Source organism: Parambassis ranga, chromosome 10 (genome assembly GCF_900634625.1).
Source record: "Parambassis ranga chromosome 10, fParRan2.1, whole genome shotgun sequence".
Lineage (NCBI taxonomy): Eukaryota > Metazoa > Chordata > Actinopteri > Ambassidae > Parambassis > Parambassis ranga.
This window is the reverse complement of record NC_041031.1, coordinates 13,586,347-13,605,851: the sequence shown is the minus strand read 5'-3', so window position 1 is coordinate 13,605,851 and position 19,505 is coordinate 13,586,347. Positions and strand designations below refer to the sequence as shown.

The following is a 19,505-nucleotide window of genomic DNA, read 5'->3' as shown; positions in this document are numbered from 1 at the left end:
ATATGCTCACGATAGACACACACACACACACACACACACAGACACAAAAGGCTCGTGCACACACATCCACACACTCCAGCCATTCAACTAGATGCAGGCAAAAAGATCCACTACACTTCAAGTTTCATGTGCCCTCGCTCACACGCACCAACACACACTTTTTTTTGTCTCCCCTCCACTCTCGCTTGTGACAGAATATGGCCTTTGTTCCTTGTGCTTTGAGAGAGTGTTGGGGAGTTGGGCTGCTGGGGCTCTGGGAACAGACATGAATAAATGGACCGTCCTTCATAGCAGCATGAGAAGAGCAGCTAAACACCCCAAGCAGGAGATCTTACATCCATTATCAAAGGACCTTTTCAAAAAAGGGATATGGCTACAACCATGGCGTGTTTGAAGTTTCACTTACACACAGCCATGTCCAAGTGCATGTGTATTTGCACAAGCATGTTGTGAACGCACGCACAGACACACATCTGTGTAATGGCAGTCCCAAAGACCAATAGGCCATGGAGAAATATTGAAAAGAGGTCTGTGAGAACAGGAAATAAATATTTGATTCAAACAATGCTGTGTTGTATGCCCAGAAACGGATATATCACCAGAACCATCTTATGGGAGGCTGTTGGAGACACGATACTAGCTCTTACATCAACATAGGCAACATCACAGTCTTGCAAACAAGCTATCAAACTCTCTCACATTAACTATCAAACTGAAACGAAAGTAATCTTGATGTTTCAGTTTCTGATTGGTTGTTATCGATGAAGACAGAGGAAGTGAGTTTACGCCACGCCACTCAAAATGGCAGCAAAATGGATGACAGAGTGTGACACCGTTATTTACAACAGAAGGACAGCAGTGCCACTAAGTGTGGTGTTAATCTTAACACTTCAGTGTCACTGACCAGCGTGTTTAAAATGAATCCATTATTCTCCATTAACTTTGATAAGCTTTCTGCTTTGCATGCCGTCAGCATCACAACAACACAGTCACACACTCTTTAACGCACAATGGTTTGGGCTTCTTCAGGTTACAGCTTTTTAAATCTATGAAAAGATGCCTCTGCTGTGCCGCCAAGCAATTGTCATTTCCCCCACAGGACAAAAATCCTACTTACACCCACTGATGTCTGCCTTTTGTCTCCAGTAGTAACGGTATAATCAGCAGGTCAAACTACTCAGCGGTGCCTGGTTTATCAGCACCCCCTCTGCTTACCTGAGATGAAAATAGGACACATGTTTGGGCTTTAAAAATTCCATTCATCTCTGTTCAAGCAGCGCCCAAACATAGATAAAAGGAAAGTTCACACCAAAATTAAAATCATGGTGGTTGTTTTGATGAGAGTACTGCATATATCAGTCATAGCCACTTCTGCCCTTCCCCTATAATATGGAACTAAATGATCTGGCTTTTCAAATAGGCCTGAAAAATGGTCTGGAATGAGGAAGGTCTCGTTCCACAAATTATGACCTGGTTATTCAAGCAAATCCACAAAGACCTTATTATGAGGTAGAAACTGGTAGAAACCATTTTCTACGAAACCTGATTCACATGGAGAAACAACATAAAAAGAGGAAGGTTAAAGTGTCCCCTGGCATAATTTTTACACAGTTTAATCAAGAGTACTATGTCTAATACATATGAACATGTTCAATTCATTTGAACAGTTTCATTGCAACACAGTAGTAAGGGTTCATGGAAATCATGTGTAACTGTAGTTTATAGCCATTAGACGCTCCATCCAAACCAAGACACTGCACCACAAAGTCTAATACTCTTCAGAGTCTGGATCTGGGAGGAACTCGACCTGGCCCACTGCTCTGACCACCAGAGGAAAAGTCCTGTTTCATGCATACTTTAAAAATTATGTCTATAAAAATGCACCTTGCTTTCTGTTCAGAGTTACATGAAAATGTTTTCATTATTGTCACTGTATGTACATCTGACGCTTTCATCCACATCTAATCAGTTTTTTTTATTTACAGTGGGTATGGAAAGTACTCAGACCCCCTTAAATTTTTCACTCTTTGTTATGTTGCAGCCATTTGCTAAAATCAAGCTGTAAGGTCTTAGACAGGTGTGTGTCTTTCCTAATCAGGTCCAATCAGTATCAAACAAACACAGCTGGACTCAGATGAAGGTGTAGAACCATCTGAAGGATGATCGGAAGAAATGGATGCACCTGAGTTCAATATATGTGTCACAGCAAAGGCTCTGAATACTTAGGACCATGTCATATTTCATGTTTTCCTTTTTTAATAAATCTGTAAAAATGTCAACAATTCTGTGTTTTTCTGTCAATATGTGGTACTGTGTGTACATTAATAAGGAAAAAAATAAACATAAATGATTTTAGCAAATGTTTGAATACTTTCCGTACCCACTGTATACGGGAGACTGGATTCATTAAAACCGTGCTTCCTGAAGCCTTCCATTAGGTACTATTTATACTTCTTGTTAGAAGTGCAGAAATTGCCATGTCATACTTTTTCCTCCAAGGCCTCTCCTGACTCCCCCGTCTCCTAAATATTGCCGGGCTGGCAACTTAACACCTAGACACCTTGAGGATTGCAGCTGCCTCCAGCAGTCTACTAATAGCCATCTTTAAAAAAAAAGAACATCACTCTGTGATACTCTTGGCTCTGATTAAAGTTTGCTCAATGGCTGATTTTCATCTTTCTGTAGAGAGTGGGCAAGCCATTCTTGTGTTGTTGTGTCAGTTGTAGTGGCCTTGTTGTGGCGTTTTTGAGCATCATCATCAGTCTACAGACACACACAAATACACACACTCCCAGACAACTCTCTTGACAATGAAGTGTTCTAATTAGTGTGGATAAACACTGGAGTTGAACAGTGTGCTTGTTTTAATGCTAACAGAGCTCCCTCTGCGATTGATCTGTTAGCTCAGTTTGAGAAAAGGTCAAATCCAACATCTTTGGCAAGTGTAGCAAAAAAAGCAGCAGGTTAATTAAACATTTTGGAGAGCATGAAATGCAGTTTGGCTGCAGAACATCTGAATTTCACCAGTTAAACGTCCGTGTATTTGGAGCAATCGAACAAGAGTGTAGGTGTGTGGCATTGAAGGATTAAAGGTGCTTTAAAAAACAGTGATGGTGGATTCAAAACCTCCTCGACAGTCCTTGAGCGGTGACAAAGCCTTCTACAATGTAGCTATTAACAATCCTCGGGAAGAACCTTCAAGACACGTGTTGAACTCGCAGTGTCTCCTGTGCTGTCAAAGGAACACGCAGATCTGGACCATCCATTTCCTTTTTCCAGCTGTGTGTGGACAGGCTTTAAACGTTTGAGTGGAACATTCTGCACCACAGAAAAGAGTTACTCATCCATTATAAATTTGCCAATTTTTTCTCTTGTGATTTCTGAAGACAGAATTCCTTGCACTAATGGTTTCAACAGTGTTTGTCATTTCTGCACACAATCCTTGAAGAAGTCATATTCCAGCTCACAATATTTGTGTTTGGAACAATCCAAATGATTTCCAATTCCACCAATTGGAAATAATTTGTGTATATATATCGACTTTTATCTTTTCACCAGCGTATTAATCTCTTGTGTGCAAACCAAAAAAACACGAGTGTGTCACAGTTTGCTGTTTGTGGTAGCTGCTCCATTTATCAGCCAACCAAAGAAGCATCATTTAAAAAAAAATCTCATTCGAGCACAATTGTCCATCTATTTTTTGAGAAATTGAAGCTCAGTCTACTTACAGTTGCATCTAAACAGGGACTGCAGAGGATGGAAATATAAGGGAAGGGAGGAGAGGTGGCGGTGGCGGGGGGGGGGGGGGGGTGAATGAGTAGAGCACTAGGGATGACAATGACATTCATATGCAAAAGAAGGAGCAGAAAAGCAGGAGACATAGGAGATATATGAAGAAGTAGAAACACTGAGAAGAGAGGAGGCAGTGTCATCACAGGGAGGTTAATCCCAAACATGGAACAGATTAAGCACATGATACAAAATGCACGTTTATGAGGCTGCGCCCCAACACTGTATGAAGGGACTGTGAGCACACACACTGGGTTTATTGTCCTCTTCACACAGACATGTACACAACCTTCCCATACATATATATGAAATTTCCACAGCTCCTCTTGGCACAGCTGGGCACATATACATGTGTGTACACCAACAAGATTAACACACACACATGGCTAAAAAATCCAATCACTTTCCCCAAAATATGTAAAATTGTCTTCTCATCATCCGGTTTGTATGACACAACAAAATGATGCTGTGGATGAGAGCAGGACTGTGGTTGAGAGAGGTATAAAAGATTCTCGGGATTACATATCCATAGTGCCATCTAGTGTCTCCAGGAAAAAATACACACAAACATACATTATCACATTCCAGCTGTGGTTGTACACATTACAGAAGAAGGCAGGAAATAAAGTCACCTGATGGTGGTGAATCTTCCACATTTGCCTGTAGGTACACATACACATGTCATATGCTATAATTAGCTTCCAATCAGAGGAGCCACGGAGCAGCTATTATGACTTTGAAGAGACAGCGAGTCTCATATGAGGATAAAAAATGTGACATATTACAAAAATGATTAACTACATAATAAATTATGAAGCCACTGTGTTGGTAATTATGTCTTTATGTTCGATGTGTGTCTAGTAATGATAATTGCACAGATAATTTATTACAATTTGCGCCGAGTATTGTTTAAATAATTTAAAGCTGCGTGCTTTAAATGGAAAACAAGAAAAATAAGTTCAGACGCCTCAATGGGAGCTACACATAAAAGCTTTAATTAGCCTAGTGTGAGTTCTATTATGACGTCCATCAAAGCAGCTAAACGGGCATTTAATTTGCCACTGGCTTTATAAGTGTAATGTCCTTTCACCAACCACAACTGTAATGTTTGAACTGTAATGTATATGTATGTATTCTGAGTTAATGCTGTATTGTTGTGACTGTTGCAAAGAATCATCTTTCCACATACAAAAACACACAGTTAAGCACTAATTAAAACATCATGCGACCGTGGAAAGGTTTCCATCTACTCCACAGGGCATGAAAAATTCATTTTCAATTCTTTTTAGACGTGCTGCTGCCTTAATCGTTTCAATATTTTTTATCACCATGACAGGAGTGTTGGCGTCAATTTATATTATGGAGCCATGTGCGTACAGCACTTCCTCAAAACAAGGATTAAAGCATTCACATAAGAGCGACACAAACACATCATCCGTCGCAGTAACAGGAAATGCATAGTGCTGATAGAGGAGGGAAAAATGGGCCACATTCTGCTGTGTTTCACTGCAGTATTGAGTAGCACTGCTGCTATAGAAGCTGCTGTTGCTGTTGAAATTCAATACACTCCTGCTGGCAGGAGCCTTGTCCTGCAACATCTATCATAAAAACAGGCCTCTTCTTTAAGGGTACAAAGGCCACAGCTTTGCCTGCATGTGTGTGTGTGTGTGTGTGTGTGTGTAGACGGTGTAATTGCAGAAAAGGACACTGGGATTACGGGGGGCAACCACTGAGTCTCAAACTGTCCCTTACTCCCCAGCAACCCGCTGCCTCTCCCTCCATCTGTTTCATCTCTCCTCTGTCCTCCAGGCTGTATCACTCTCCTGTGTCCAACTAAAAATTAAAGCCTTACCGGCAGAGATGTGTAACTCGGCTCTGATTAGTCCAAATGCAGCAACAACATCTAACCGAACTGACTGACTTTATGAAGCGTTCATAGAGTTCTGCACACACTCAACAGGCTTCACTAAGCAAAACTTGTTTTTAAAATACGCTGCTGTAAAGTTATGATAGCACAACTATCTCTAACATAAACATCATATCACTCACATCTGTTTCCTATAGTTGCTAAAGCTAGCAAGAATTAAAAAAAAGATGGACTCTTCCCAAAATAGGTCAGATGTTTTTCAGTGGATTTTTGCTTTACAGAGAGAATTTGATTCTCCAGCTAAGTAGAGTTTTAGCCTGATTTTGTTGCTCCAAGCCAGTTTATTTTCTTGCCTTCACTTCCCCTCCCCTGTGCAGTTTCCTAGAGCATCTTGAAAGAGATTTCAAAAAAACGTCATTAATTATTAGCACCTCCCCTTGTCAGCGCTGTGAGAGATGGAGAATAGACCTACATCTCAGTATAAAATAATTCAAGAATAAAAGAAACCCAACACACCAGAGGATATTTCAAACTGTCACTGCAGGAAACTGAGGCAAAAAAAACACATGCTTCAGAAAGAGGCCGTTGAGGAAATGTGAGAAAACATTATTTGAATATTACATAAAACTTTTATGTGCCGAGGGAGGCTGGGAACAACTTCAAGCTATTACAGGAGAAGCACACGCAGAGAAGAAAATCTGGTTTGATCCACTCATGTTGATTCACCTTGATAAAGACTGAAACTTCAAACTTTTAAGTCTTTAAGACTTATTTCACCATTTTGTTCCCAAGAAAGACACACACTGTCAGTGGTACACACACACACACAAAATGAGGGATATGATTAATCTAACAAATCTAATTTGGGCTACACATTTGACTTTGGAATGATCTTCTCTTGATCTTCCTGGAGTATTTGAAATCAGCTGCTAGTTCTCTCATTTGAATTTTCAGTCTAATCCCATTTGTTAGCTGAGGTTAGCTGCAGGAGCTGCTGTAAAGCCTCTGGATAGCTGCCGTGCACAGGGGAATTAGGACTTTGTCGACCCCTTTCCTTGCTGTTCCATTCTCTTTAATGTGAGCAGTTGTAGTTAATTATTTTTTCAAACTTAATTAACAAGTAGTACTCTAGGCTGTTTTCAGGGCAATTTCACCTACATTTAGTCAGACTCTTATGCTGGCAGTATAGTGCTGCCTATACATGCTGTACATTGTTTTATATTGTTTTGTATTAGCCTCTTTATCAAGGAACATATGAATATTATGAAATGCAGCTTATGTTTATACCTCTATAACAAACTGGCATTAGAAAGTGCATACTTTTGCAGAGGTGACTGACAGATTAAATAGGCAAATTAGGGCAGTAGTGCCTTTCTGAAATGTCCTTAGATTTAATGAAGTCTGGTCAGTGATTATTGGATAAAATAAACATAAAATGTTCATTACACAACCAAAAATAATTAAGAAAAACTACCTCTGACCTCTGACCAGTGACCCATGTGCATGCAGCATACAGATGAGGAGATAGCAGCAGATTAACACGATTTAATTCAAGCCTTTCATTGATATTTCTTCATGCAGAAAAGCAGGTTCGGCAGAGGTGAGCCTTCCATTTTGCCACATACACTTTTCATAATAAATGAGCAGACTGAGGGCACTTTCATTTGAATATTAGACTACTGATTAGGTTAGCTTAGTACAAAAACTGAAAACAGTGAAAACAGGGCTTCACTGGGATCTTTCAGTGGCAGGAGCTTTAAACCTTCATAATTAAACCAGGGTCGGTAATTTACTAAAATCCTGTTGCAATAATTCTAATTACAAAGGTTCCCAGTACGGTTTCAATTAGCAAAACAGTAAAAGTCTGTGTGTTTTAAGTGGCTGATTGATTGACAAGCTGAAAGATCAATCCTGAGGCAGGTTAAAATCCCTAAAGCTGAGGCTGGATTATTGCTCCTGTATGTTTTCTCCCTGACCCACCTCTTGGGATGGGACTGCAGTGTCACTGTAAGAAATACTCGATAAATAAAATCTTTAATAACTCCCACAGAGCGAGTCTAAGAAAACTGAACGTACGCCACTGCAGTCAGCTTTAGAGCCAGTGGGAATAGACCGAGCACATGTCTTTGAAGACAAAGTCTCACAAGTGAAGCCTTGTGATTCTGTGACAAATGCAGCACCAACAGTCAGTGAGGGTGCAGAGAGATCACACTGGCCCTGGACTGCAGCGTACATGCAAAGCAGCAGGGATCTAATTACAAGGCAGAGTGGGTCTAGATACTGTATGCCAGGTTTCATTTGGAGGCGCACACAAGATCCCCTGGGAGAGATAAGAGAAACCCAGGCTCGATATGCTGTCCGCTTCCCTTTTCAATTCTGTCACTCTGAAGACATTCCCTTTCCTGAAGGACTAAATGCTTGATGCAATAATATGAGAACACTTTGATTCTTAAATTCTTTATCAAGCTTAAATGGTGCATGTCAACATATAAGATCACTCTCTGAAGTAATTGACTGATTAACTCAAGATAGAGTAATTATTTAATGTCATTGATTTATTCTAATTTCTCAGTCCCTTATGTTGTAGTATCAAAAAAGGGAGCGCAGACTCTAAGGTCTCTTGTCTCCAGTGACTTCCTTAACCTATAGGGGGTCCCCTGGCCAGCTGGGAGATTTAATCCCTTCATCAAGACCTGGGTCAGCCTTGAGGTCTCCACACAGCTGGACAGGAAGCCATCCTATCAGAGGCCTGGACCACCTCAACAGCCTCTCCTCAATGTGGAGGACCAGCGGGTATTTCTGGGATTTTCCAACCCCCTCCCCATAACTCTTCTTGGAAAGTATGCCTGGCCACCCTGTGGAGAAAATTCCTTTCAGCCTCTTATATTTCTGACCTCCTTCATCATCCAAAGTTCATGACTGTAAGGAAAGGCCAAAGGATGTAGATCAGTGAAGAACTTCCCTTCATGCCTCAGCAGCTACTTCTTCACCGCATAACCACTGAGGCTGCACCCACCCTGCACTTGATCTCCAAACTTCTGAAACACTTAACACCCCTCTCTGAGATAAAACTTTCATCATTTACCAAAATGGAACACAGCATTTCTTTTTCAGGAGAGGTTTGAAAGTGCTGATTCACATTCCAGCCACATCACACTTGGCCACTAACCGCTGTAAGTGAGAGCTGGAGGCCTTCTAGTGATTGTGCCAAGAAGGACAACACCATCCACAAACAGCTGAGATGCGACCTTGCAAACCTCACGCTGAATACCTCTTACTACGTATGTCCTGAAATCATGAAATTCTCCAACAAGCAGCAGCGAAATCCAACACGTTAGAAATCAGACGGATTAACAGATTAATATAAATGGGGAATTAGTTGCCAGTGGAATATTCCAAAAAAATAAAGCAGGCACAAGAACACTGTTGTTGGGTGGAGGGACGGGGTGGGGGCCTCGTTCTTCCCTACGCCTGAAGGAGATGAAATGAACGGGAATGCGCAAAACCTATGGGGATATCAAAGAGTATTACAAAGAACACAGCTTCAAACCAATCCACTTGGGTCTTTTACCTCAAAAAATGAATGCGTAAAGTGTGTGATTATGTAGTCACACAGGCAGCGGTGATGTGATAAAATTTTAACATAAAGGCTCCACTTCATTATCTCACCCCATTCAAACACAATCATCATCAACATAGTTTCATATCTCAGCGCATATGAAAGACAGACAAACACCCAGTCGCATTCAGCCTGGTTCATGGCATGTTTCTGATAAGCATACACACACATACACAAACGCAGCGGCAGAATGAGCGACTTTTATCTAAGATCTATAACACAGAATGCTGGGGGTGGTGGTGCTGGCCTTTTCCCAGGATGCTTTGCTGCATGGGCTATGTGAGTTTGCTTTTGTTGGGGTTTTCTAAGGATAGGTTTCCTCTCTCATCGGCTCAGGAATTTAACCATGGGATCCGAAAAAGCCATGATGCAACAGTAGGTCTTTATTTTCTGTGTGAAAAAGCCAGTTGAGGAAGAGAAGGAGGAGGAGGGCCAGAATGCTGGAGCCCATCCAGAGACGAGGAGGAGGAAGGCAGGTTTCAGATCACTGTCTGGGCCTGCTTATATGATCACAGCTGACCTAACCCTCCAGATTATTTCTCTCTATATATTTTCAACATATAACACTTGACTTGTTTTTTAACAAGGGGTTAACTCCTTGATTCCAGCATCAGGACACCCTTGAAATAAAAGTGGTAAGTACAGCCCTTGAGCAATATTGAATTTAATGGAGTCTGGCTTGATCATATGAGCTTACAGCTCAACATTTAAGCTTTCAGCACTCTCAGATTTAACCCAGCAATCACTGTGAAAAATGGGAGGAGAGCATCTCGCTCAGAAATGAAGTTTTGTTTGTGTCACGCGCTGCCAAATCTAAATTACGTAACATCCCATTAAAACCCAACAATGAGGCACAATCTCAGATAATCAGTCTGTACTTAAAATTCTTGGATACAGTGAAAGTGAAAAGAAAATCTCTCACTGATTTATGCTGTTGATGACCTAACTTCACTAACCAAGCTTGTTTATGGCTCAAAATGAGGAGGTAAAATTACAGTGGTGAGCATGGAATGTGAAATTAAGAGTCTCCTTTATGCAACTATAATTATGCAATCACTTGATTACGTGGTAGACCATGCACAGAGAGCCAACTGCAAAGTTTATTACTGTACCTATGGCACAATAAGAATCCATACAACACAGGTATGTAAAATTCACAAGACGGATTGATTAGAGCTGCCTGTCAGTTAAATGAGGACAGTTGGTCCGTTTGCTCATCTGTCAGGTGAATCACTTGACGATGAGGTTAAGCAATTAGCAAGGTTTGCTGAAAAAAGGACATGGCCTCCCATTTTATCACCATATGCTTCTGACAAATTGTCTCTCCTTTCCATAAACCTGATAATTAACACTTCTATCAACACGGCAGAGGACGCGTAACAGATAATCGGACTGGAAACCGGCAGCCCTGAGTGGAGGACAGATAGGGCCTGCTAGAGAGATGATTAGAAACTACAAAGGGAAGATTTAGATCATGTTTGGAGGTGGGGTGTGTGCATGTGTGGCGAATCTGAATGTAGAACACAATAAGTGGGGACAATCAGAGAGGAGGGGGGGAAAGAGAGGAGCAAGAGGGGGGACTGATGGTGTTCATGTATGCGTGTACATGGAAATCCGTACATCGCAGTTTGGCAGCAGAGGTCAGCAAGACAGTGGAAGGTTAGGAGTAATTTATCATGGTGAATTAAGCAAAGATGCCAATCCGTACCACCGCACAGCGCCCGCTGTAGAACAAGTGGTGACAGAGGACGACCAGAGGTTGCTGTCATCTTCGATTCAGCCCCCTTTAAAGCCACTGCAGCCCCTGCAACCTCTACAGAAGGCCATCATGGCTGCATGTGATGTTTTTCTTTAGACTAAGGAGCAAAGTATGCCAAGGAGAAGGTGATTAAGACCAAAACCTTTTCATTTCTTAATACAGAGTTAAATGCCTCAGAGTATTTATGGTTAGGACAGACTGGCAGCTGTTTCCCTCTGGTGGGTAAACACAATTTGGATAGGATTATTTCAAGCAGGTCCCAGCTGGGGATCACAACATCAGTCAGCATCTCTGTTCCTGTGTTGTACTCAGCCTTCGCCCTCCCTACTCTAAATGCAGGACATGTCAACATGGTCATGCAACCCTCCTCTAGTGAAAACACTGCAGGGTAGCTGGATGATAACATCATTGAGTCTGACTTCGTGTCACTCAGATTGGGCTGTGAGGGGCACAGGATGACACAAAAGATGTATTATATAAATTATAGAAGGGTTTTATCATATCATGCATCATTCAGGTGACACTCAGATTTCTCTCTGCTATATGTTTTCCTATAGATGATGATGCACCTTCTAGCCTTTTTCTAGGATGACATCTGCTAGCCATAATTATGTGAGGCCCATAGAGTGTGAGCAGCAGTCTGTAAACATTTCAGGACAATCACTTAATGAGCAAACATACTGTAACAACATCGAAAATCCTCTTAACTAACAAATGCAGGTTTGAGAGGTGTGTCAGTGACAGAAAGCTGTGTGTACAGAGCAGAGCAGAACACCTGCTGTCAACCATCTCCATCCTGACCAAGAAGCACCCTCTGTTTGCTTTTATGTAGACTCATATTGCAGCAGGATTATGAGCCCACAGCTTTGTAAGGACTACTTGGGGACTCTGACTCTCCTTCTGCACAGTTACCTGACCTTGACCTCACTGGCACTTCGAGCCTGAGAAAGCCAAACATTCCTGGCATTACAGGAAGCTCTTTGAAATATTGTCTGATCGGCTGTCACAGCTATCACTTAAGATCAAAGTTAGAGAACTCAGTGCTGCACATAGAGAATGCAGGCGAAGATTGTGACAAAAGAGACTTTTTATACTCACTTATTGATCACAGTAAAATTAAATAGTTGACTATTTCAGTTTAATCACCTTGAAAATCACTGTTCCAGCAAATACAAAATGTTTGAAGTCCAGATTCTCACAGTAAACTGAACCATCTTCGGTCCTGGGACACAGTGACTGTGACATTACACTTTAATTTGTTTTTCCACAGAGGCAGTGAATCCTACAGTTAGAATCAGTGACCCATAAACGAATATCCAACCATGTGTCAGTGTTTTTGCTCTCCCCATTTGGAGGGGGTGGGTCAAAAATGTGTGTGCATGTGGCTGTGGGTGGTGTGTGTGTTTGAGGATAAATACATACACATGTGCATGAAGGGCATGAAGGACACAGCAGTCTTCCGAAGGAGGAATTTACTTGAAAAGAGTCTCCCATGACCTGGCTTGATCTCGTCCCTTCGCTCTGCGGTGGGGGGCTGTGCATGCCTGTGTGCACTCAGTGTTTGGGGATTTGTCGATCTTTCTAACGGCTGTCTCCCCGAGGATAGGGCTGCACTCCCACCAGTGGTTCATAGTGCTAATCTGACTGACAGCTTGGTCCAGCTTTAGCCAGGAAAACAACCCACCAGTAAGGTCCAAATACCTGACTGCAGAAGAATCATATCTGACATGAGATGAGGGCGGAGACGCTGCTCTCCCCACACAAACGCTGAACTGGCTGTCTAACTCTCTGCCTCTTTATCTGCCTGCTTGTTGTTTGTCAGCATAACAGTGCGAGACCTACACTTCTCCAGACTCAGCTGGATATGACAGTTTGACAGACTGTCACAGCTATAAACTAAAAAAGCAGTGGGATGACACTGTCACATTATCCACCGGCCAGCATTTTGAAGGAACACCTCTGAACTCTTTTTTTTTTCTTCTATACTGTTGAAATGAAAGTGTGGAGAAACAATTTCACTTACAGCTTGATCTGACTGAACACTGACTCAATGTTGTGCTGCATATACCCACTAATAAAGCAAAACTACCAGAGACTCCTGCCACGTCAGTGAAAACACCCCCTCATGCCATCTGTCTTGTTTCTTGTTCCTTCAGGGGCAAACTGTGAGCTTATTTAGCTAAGATGCCCACTCATCAATCAGTGGGGCTTTTCCACAAGCCATCCAACACAGCTTGAATTAGAGGACCCTCATAATTGAATATTAAACCCCTGATGAGTGGCGAGGCAAACTACTGTGATATCGACTGGAGGCTGGAATATGCGTGCCGTGCTGTTCAGTGAAGTGTCAGTCGCATCCTGCCTACCCGGGGTTATTCTGTCACACTGTCATCATTTCAATCTTTGGGATCTGCAGACACACATTCACAATCACACAGATGGTCCACAGATGCAAGCAGCCATGGCTGTACTTGGAAGTAAACATGTAAACACATCTAGCTTTGAATCAGTGGTGAAATGTAAAAGAAGGCTGGACGTACTTATTTTAGTTTAGTTAAAAAAAACATGTTTGGCTTTTGGAGTTTTTTCTTCTTCTTTTTTTTCTAAATACAAAGGAAGAAATCCACCACAACAAAAGATTATGGATAAAATCTTCAACACAAATGTAATTGTATTTCTCACAGGCTTAAAAAGCACAAAGATAACAGAAGACACAAAGAGTTAAAGCACAAGGAAATTGTTTTTCTGGTGTCTTGCAGACATATTGCGCTGCGTGAAATGGATGAGGAGGAGGTGGAACATGATGAGAGGAGGCACTCGTGAAAGGATCAAACGATGCTTTGGGTACTGTTACAAATTCTCCAAAAGTGAAAACACACTCAGTAACAGATGAATCTGCAGGAAGAAGAAACAAACTGGCTTTTCATTTTTCTGTGTTTTCAAGTGGGGGAATGGTAAAACATTTCAGACAGAATCGTCACACTTTTGTCCAATTTCCTTAATTATTTGACACACTCCTTATGTAACCTTATGTAACAAATCTTAATCTATCATCACATAATCTGCCGTAGCAAATAAAACAAAGTCACCCACGTGACTTTTTTCCCACAGGAAACTGTTTTTTCAAGAGATCATCTTAGGCTCTCAAACATACTTTACAAATCTTAAACATCCAATCACTGTTACATTAGATGTATTTTCCATAAACGCGCTGGATCCCACAATACAAACCAATCCAGTGAGAATCGGCGAGCCATAAATAAGACATTAACAGGGTCACTACAGGAAGCTGGAGTTCTGTCCTTCAACCAAAACAACATGCCAGCTCCCCTGCAGTTTGAGAGACTCCCGGTGAGATCACAGCCAAGAAGTGAACTCACCATTCAGATTCAAACTGGCATCAGCTGATGACAGACAGCCCTGGAAGAAAACAGCCATTCTGTTCGACAAAAAGAGGGACGAAGCAACTGACATGTAGAGAAGAAGGCAAAGAACGTGACTCTCTGGAATGAAGACATTTCCTGTAAATGAAAACTCTCTAAAGTGTTTAGTATCTCTCCTAAATATCAACGTGAATCTGAACATGAAGGTTGTTGGGCTTCCCTGTTGTCCTTGACAAATGTGTTGAATGTTTGAATTTGTGTGTTTTAAGGTGATCCTTACCTAATTCCTTACCCTGTTTTTAATGCAATACTTTAACCAGTAGTTAAGTAGACACATTTGAAAACCAAACCTAACTGCGAAAACAAAACAGCTCACAGTGTTAGGGGGGCTCCACCAACCTACTTCACTAATCTGACTTTTGCAGGTGTATTGGTCCTATGTTTAAATAACACCAAACAATAAAACATAAAGTCATAGGTCAGTCAATACTTCTATATGTTTTTTTCCACAGCACTAGATATATGGCCAAAATAAATTAAGCAAAGCATATCACAGTAAAATAAAACAATGCTATATCATACCAGTGATCATGGAACACCTGCTGTAATAAAGGGAAATCTCAGTTTAACAGGTTTGTTATAAAAATGTTCATAAATGCTATCCGAGCAATATACTGGGCAAAACGCACTTGGAAGAAAAGTTCTCAAAATACTGCACTGCTACACACTTTGCAAAGAATACATGGCTCCTTCAGACGACTCAGCAGAACAAGGGAGCACAAACATGCAGTGTAAGATCAAGACACTCCAGAGTTCATTTAATGAACAGAGAGCACCTTCTCCCAACAAACTTGTTCTTGTACTCAGGGTCACATTTCACCTGCCCAAACTAAATAAACTGAAGGGTCAGAGTTAGAGTCAAACGAGCTGCTGCTGCACGTGCTTTCTACAGTGCAAGACCGGTGAAGGATTGCTTGAAGCATCATTGGTTTAATTCAGCATCACAAAGACAATGTATTCAGACAAAATATGAATAACAACTTGCACATTTACACATGGACCAGAGTATTCTTTTGAAAAATATTTCCCTTCACAGACATGAAATTTAAAGGTTTAAAGCTACAGAGTCAAACAGGTACAATACAGTACAGTTGGTGTTTACATCTATTCTTAGAAATCGCTGCAGCTGCACCCTCTGTTACAGCTATTATCATCCCAGCATGTAGAAGCTGACATCTTGTCGTTCCCGTAGAAAGAGGCATTGCTCTTGTCTCATTATAATGTCTTAATAATTATCATTTACGGGTGAGAGGGTGAGAGAGAGAGAAAGGAAGGGGAAGGCTGGAGAGCATGCGGCACCCTGTAGATGCATGATGAATGAGGGTGTCAGCTGTATTCACCCAACTAGCAGTGCTGTCTCTGAGTGTCGGGCCCCATGCGCTGAGACCTGTCTCATTAACCACTGTGATCATGCATTAACAAGAGAGAGCAGGGAGATAAATCATTTGTATAAGATGGTGAACCACCACTTATTTAAAGTATAATACTCTGCTTTAACTATGTTTTCCCCTGATGAACATGACACCAGCAGCATATATGATACCTGGATTGAAGTTAATTTTAACAACTCATCTTTAATTTAATAATTTAAAACTGTCAAAAAAGGGAGGACAGGACGTCCTGTCACTGAACTCCACACTCTTCTTCGCCATTGTTTTGGTATCCTGCATTATTGATAAGGAGCTGACATGTTACACTCTACTATTCTAAAGCCAAAGCCACAGTGCCTCCACTGTCACCTGCAGCACTGTCGCCACAATAACCAACCTGACAGACACAGCCACAGCCACAATGATGTCATGTGCCTACGGGGACTGTGAAGGCTTTCTATTGTATTCATTAGTAAGTGAGTGCTGATATATTTGACCCTGTCTTCTACTATACTACCACTATATCTATGGGAGGCTAAAACAACAAGATCACTGGAAAAATATATGAGCGGTTTACTGGTGGATAAGGAACATTTAATTCTTTTTGCCCTGGCTGGCATCAGGGGTGTGGCTGTGAATCAGCTCAGGTCAGAGGTACATATACTATAACCCAGTGACAGAGGTAAACTCTCAGCAAGCCTCACAATAAAACAGAATAATTACAATCAAAAGCAGAGTCACATGGAGCAGGAACGCCCGAAGTTTATCACTGTTAACTTCGAAGCTCTCATCAGTTCAGAATAAAGAGATGTACATCAGTATTAACCTCTTCATGCACACTTACGCACCACTCTGGAGACATTTCGTGTCTTCCATTCAGTCACACTCATTGTTATCACATTGAAGCTTTTCACACAGTTCATACGGGTCATTATTTGCAACCTGACCTGCGCAAACTGTGATTATTTAGCCAGTGTGTGTCCCTGCGCACCTTTCTCCCTCTGTTCCCCACTGAAACCACAGGAAAGAAGCGCAGCCTACCTTCTCCTCGATCAGCCGCTGACAACTCCTGGTGCCGACTTGTCACAGGGGCAGGAAACAACGTGTGACGCTCGCAGTAAAGATCACAGTTCGTAGGCGCAGAAGTTTTGACGACTCTAGGATCTCACACACACACACAGTGTCAGTGCGTGCTGCTTCTGTGTTTCTGAAGCCCGGTGCAGAGTGTCTATGACAACGCCCCAAAACAAAACTGATCTGCCTGATTCGCCGCCGGATCATTAACGCTTGTTAAAGATGTTGCTCTCTGTTACTCGGCTGCGCGCAGCGGTGCGCTCCTTCTCTTTTCCGACGTGGTCCCCAAACTAAACGCTCCCCAAAGACACGTGACCAACCCACGGGGGACGGTAATAGCTCTCGTCCCCCCCCCACGGCAGACGGCGGCAGCTGGGATCGGTTACACCGCTGCTCCAGTGCCCGCGCAATAAACTCGTGCTGTGCGCACCCATTACTCCTCCTCCACGCACCCTTCCACCCCCCGTGGCCTCACGGTGTCGCTGTCATTTGTCTTAAGACATACAATTAACAAAAACCTGCAAATACACCTGACTCATGTGTCTGTTTATTAATTGGCTGAAAAATGAATTGAGACAAGGACCGTTAGCATAAGCATTATCTTGGAGCCCATCATATGATTTCATATTATTATGAAGTCATATTCTGATTACAATGAAGTGTTTGCTATAGCATGTGTGGGCCATCTTGCATGCTGAGAGTTCCAGTTTTTTTCTGTGACAACAAAACATAAACCAGCAGGAAGTCCTGTTAAACTGTGCTTGCTGGGACTGCTATTTGGGTCATACTGATTCTAATGGACACACTAGAAAATCCAACTGGAACTTAGCATCACACAACTCAAGCTGCAGCTGGCTGTCTCTTCTGATGATGGTATGAACTCAATGTACACCATATTCCTGAGAGGTTCAGTATATAAACATGGTGGAAAAAGGATGCAAAGTACATGTTACAGTAAATAGTCTTTGGCATATTTCCAGAGCAGCTCATGTGAACATCTCTGTGAACCTTTGCATCCAAACCAAGGTTGAATGGCTGAGAGTAAGGAAGGTTCCCATCCAGTTGGGCAGATACCATAACAAGAATTAAACATTTTGCATTAGCATTTATGTCGTTATTGGCCAGCATATGCTTTAGAGATGTTGTGAACAAAGTAAAGAGTAAATGTTATTGATATTTATACAGATAAACTATATATGACAAGATGATTTGATGGTGCATGTATACATGACAGTAACTGAGCAATGCCATGTCTATCAAAAGATGAGCTGTTGTGTTGCACTGATGTGTGCCAGCCACACACACAATGGCCCTCATCAAATGTGACCATGAAGATGATGAAGGCTATATTTAGAGATTTGCATGTAAAACCGTTGAGCCGCAGTCTGAGATATTTCCAGCCAAGCTATAGCTCCGCTGCTTTGTTAAATGTGGGCAAATGGAAACATTACGATTCACTAGCCTGCTGTGCACAAGCGGTCGCAGGCAACTTCACATAATCACTGCTGTTTGTCTGCTCTGCACGTACAATTACAACAACTTGTTACTGCAAAGGAAACCGTGCATATGTGATGTCATAATAATTCTCAGATCCATCACATTTGGATGGTTGAAGGCCATGAATGGATGCTTGAAGTGTTACAGAACACTCTGGTGCTTGCATGGGGATTATGGGAGTCATATTTTGTGAGTGTGATCACATGGATCAATGCTGAAATGTGGAAAAGAGGCTAGAAAATGTGTTAAATAAGTTAATAACTCAGTTCTCATACTGTGGAAACAACATAATGGACCTGAAGATAACAATGAGAGGATATTTTTTTCCTCTGAGGTGAGCTATCGTGGGTGTGCTGATAAGAAACAAGGGTTTGTCTGCTGCATTACTGCTTTCAAACAGCTCTCAAATGCAAATGGGACAGATGTTGAATTGTGTTAGAGCGCTATGGTCGCACAAGTTGCCATTTTAATTAGTTCCTCTGTGGCAATCTGCACATTCAGGGAAGACAAAGACTTAATGCTGAGGGGAAAACTGTTAAGTGGTCTTTGCCTCTCTGTCTGTCTATCTGTCTCTCTCTACCATCCACCCACCTCCATCCCATGCATACTGCCACTCATCATTTCCCTAACATAGATTGTTATTGATTGTAGTTTGTTATACATTAAATGTGCCACGTTCAGTGGACATCAGTGATTCCCAACAAGCGCTATCAATCAAGCCTATTCAGAGATCGATCTCCATTAGGCTTGTAAATGCCATTTATATAGGAAAGGTGCAGGAAATCCACAGTGGAGAGAGACACACTGCCAAACTAGCATAGAAAGGTGGCTAATGGGAAACCTAGCAATCTTCCTCTCAGCTGGAGTACAGGTGAGAAGGGCAGAGCGGTGCTGTGATTTCTTCCCACGTTGCATTTATATTTATGCAGGAAGTTGACAAATTGGAACTCCAGGGTTCAGAGTGTCCACAGCACTGAATATCAAAAGTGGCAGGTGGATCTATGTGCTGGTGTGTGAAGACTGCAAAACTGTTTGTTCCATAGTCCTTACTGGGTATAGGCAGAATTGAGCTCATGGTAGAAGTAAT

At 41.9% G+C, this 19,505-nt stretch overlaps 1 protein-coding gene across 1 annotated transcript in view; it reads right to left on the bottom strand.

Moving 5' to 3' along the window:
- mid2 (midline 2) overlaps positions 1-17,067 on the bottom strand; it is a 121,119-nt gene extending 104,052 nt beyond the window's left edge. Inside the window, exon 1 of the mRNA XM_028416357.1 lies at positions 16,889-17,067. The gene's annotated coding sequence lies outside the window, so the exon portion shown is untranslated. The remainder of the gene's footprint in view (positions 1-16,888) is intronic.
- Between the last annotated feature and the right edge of the window lie 2,438 nt (positions 17,068-19,505).